Source organism: Ascidiella aspersa, chromosome 5 (genome assembly GCF_963924565.1).
Source record: "Ascidiella aspersa chromosome 5, kaAscAspe10.2, whole genome shotgun sequence".
Taxonomy (NCBI): Eukaryota; Metazoa; Chordata; class Ascidiacea; order Phlebobranchia; family Ascidiidae; genus Ascidiella; species Ascidiella aspersa.
In genome coordinates this window covers 10,288,811-10,291,310 of record NC_139451.1, presented here as the reverse complement: position 1 = coordinate 10,291,310, position 2,500 = coordinate 10,288,811, and the positions used below count along the sequence as shown (strand labels likewise).

General features: G+C 61.6%; 2 non-coding genes and 1 pseudogene across 2 annotated transcripts in view; all 3 read left to right on the top strand.

The window, feature by feature from the left end:
- LOC146143130 (small subunit ribosomal RNA) overlaps nt 1–289 on the top strand; it is a 1,811-nt gene extending 1,522 nt beyond the window's left edge. The window contains exon 1 of the ribosomal RNA XR_014500273.1: nt 1–289. This exon is cut by the window's left edge and continues 1,522 nt beyond it. This is a non-coding gene — a ribosomal RNA (small subunit ribosomal RNA).
- Nucleotides 290–536: 247 nt separating this feature from the next.
- LOC146143129 (5.8S ribosomal RNA) lies at nt 537–690 on the top strand. The gene has a single exon (XR_014500992.1). It is a non-coding gene; the product is annotated as a 5.8S ribosomal RNA (ribosomal RNA).
- Nucleotides 691–938: 248 nt separating this feature from the next.
- Nucleotides 939–2,500, top strand: part of LOC146143128 (large subunit ribosomal RNA) — a 9,039-nt pseudogene continuing 7,477 nt past the window's right edge.

Sequence of the window (2,500 nt, the reverse complement as noted above, 5' to 3'; positions counted from 1 at the left end):
AACCCGCTGAACCCCGGTCGTGCTAGGGATAGGGAATTGCAATTATTTCCCTTGAACGAGGAATTCCCAGTAAGCGCGAGTCATTAGCTCGCGTTGATTACGTCCCTGCCCTTTGTACACACCGCCCGTCGCTACTACCGATTGAATGGTTTAGTGAGGTCCTCCGATTGGACCTGGCGCGGCCGGCAACGGTCGAGCCGGCGTCCGAGAAGACGATCTAACTTGATCATTTAGAGGAAGTAAAAGTCGTAACAAGGTTTCCGTAGGTGAACCTGCGGAAGGATCATTAACGGTCTCGCAAACGCTTCGGCGAACGCGAAACTCGGACAAGCGAGAGAAAAAGTCTTTGCTACCCGGCGCCCGACCCGCGAGGAGCGGCGCGCCGGCCGGCGATTCGGTCACCCGGTAATGTTTGCGCGTCGAGTGCCGCGGTGCCGCGCGCTCCGGCTTCAAGCGTCGGCCTGGCCGACCGCTCGGCGCGGTCTATTTTGTCACCCTATAGTGCGAGGCACTGTGCGAGCGAAACAATCGTGGATGGCTCTTGGCGGTGGATCACTCGGCTCGTGAGTCGATGAAGGACGCAGCTAGCTGCGTGAATTAGTGTGAATTGCAGGACACATTGAGCATCGACGTTCTGAACGCAAATTGCGGCCTCGGGTCAATCCCGGGGCCGCGCCCGCCTCAGGGTCGCGTTGCAAACGTTCCGCGCGGCGATTTCTCCGCGCGGCTGCTGCGGCGTCGGACGCGCGAGCGCCCGTCCCGCTCAAGACAGCACGGCACGATGCGCGACGATCGCGACCAGAATCCCGCGCGGCGGCGGCGAGTCGACCTCGAAGAGGCCAACGGCTGGCGGCTCAAGGGCGGGAATCGAGGTGCGCGGCGGCGCGCGGCGCCGACGGCGAGCGCGGAACGGGAAGAATAGTCCCGGTCCTTACTTTCGGCCTGAGGTCGGACGAGGCTACCCGCTGAATTTAAGCATATTACTAAGCGGAGGAAAAGAAACTAACGAGGATTCCCTCAGTAACGGCGAGTGAAGCGGGATGTGCCCATCGCCGAATCCGCGCGCTTTTGGAGTGCGCGGAATTGTGGCGTACGGAATTCGTCACGGCGCGCTTCGCCGGTCGCCCGCGTCCTTCTGATCGAGGCCTTTTCCCAGAGCGGGTGTCAGGCCCATGGCGGCGACAGGCGGGCGCGCTACGGCGTCTTCCCAGAGTCGGGTTGTTTGGGAATGCAGCCCAAAGCGGGTGGTAAACTCCATCTAAGGCTAAATACGGTCACGAGACCGATAGCGAACAAGTACCGTGAGGGAAAGTTGAAAAGCACTTTGAAGAGAGAGTTAAAGAGTACGTGAAACCGTCGAGAGGCAAACGGGAGGGCCTGTCGGGTCGCCCGGTCGCTTTCAGCCGGCCCCCTGTCGGCGACGTTGTCGTGCGGACCCTCACGGGCCGCCGGCGGCGCCGCCCGATCGGGGACCAGCGCACTAGCGCCGGGCGAAGGCCGCGACCGTCTGGACGGCGGCGAGAAGGCCGCGCGCAAGGTAACCCGGCCTCGGTCGGGTACTATAGGCGCGCGTGTCCGTCGGCCCGCCGTTCGGGCGAGGAGAGATCGCCGCGTCTGCCCTTCGGGGCCGAGCGCCCGGTGCCGGCTGGGGCGTCGTGGGTCGGGGACTGTTCTCAGTGCCCAGCCTCTTCGTCTCGGTCGCGCTTCCGGTGTCGTTTCGCGAGGCGCACGGGGTCCGCGGCTGAAGTCAGCCACCTTCCCGACCCGTCTTGAAACACGGACCAAGGAGTCTAACGTGAGCGCGAGCCACGGGGCAGTACGAAACCCATGGGCGCAGTGAAAGTGAATGTCGGCGCGGTCCGGCGGAGGTGAGACGTCGTCGTTCGCGGCGGCCGCATCACCGGCCGATCTCGTCCGCTTTGCCGGAGAGGTCGAGCGAGAGCGTTCGCGTTGGGACCCGAAAGATGGTGAACTATGCCTGAAGAGGTTGAAGCCAGAGGAAACTCTGGTGGAGGACCGTAGCGATTCTGACGTGCAAATCGATCGTCAAATTTGGGTATAGGGGCGAAAGACTAATCGAACCGTCTAGTAGCTGGTTCCCTCCGAAGTTTCCCTCAGGATAGCTGGCGCTCTGTCGCAGTTTTATCTGGTAAAGCGAATGATTAGAGGCCTTGGGGACGAAACGTCCTCAACCTATTCTCAAACTTTAAATTGGTAAGAAGCCCGACTCGCTTAATTGGAGCCGGGCATGGAATGCGAGTGCCAAGTGGGCCACTCTTGGTAAGCAGGACTGGCGATGCGGGATGAACCGAACGCCGGGTTAAGGCGCCCGACGCGACGCTCATCAGAGCCCACAAAAGGTGTTGGTTGATCTAGACAGCAGGACGGTGGCCATGGAAGTCGGAATCCGCTAAGGAGTGTGTAACAACTCACCTGCCGAATCAATCAGCCCTGAAAATGGATGGCGCTGGAGCGTCGGGCCTATACCCGGCCGTCGCGG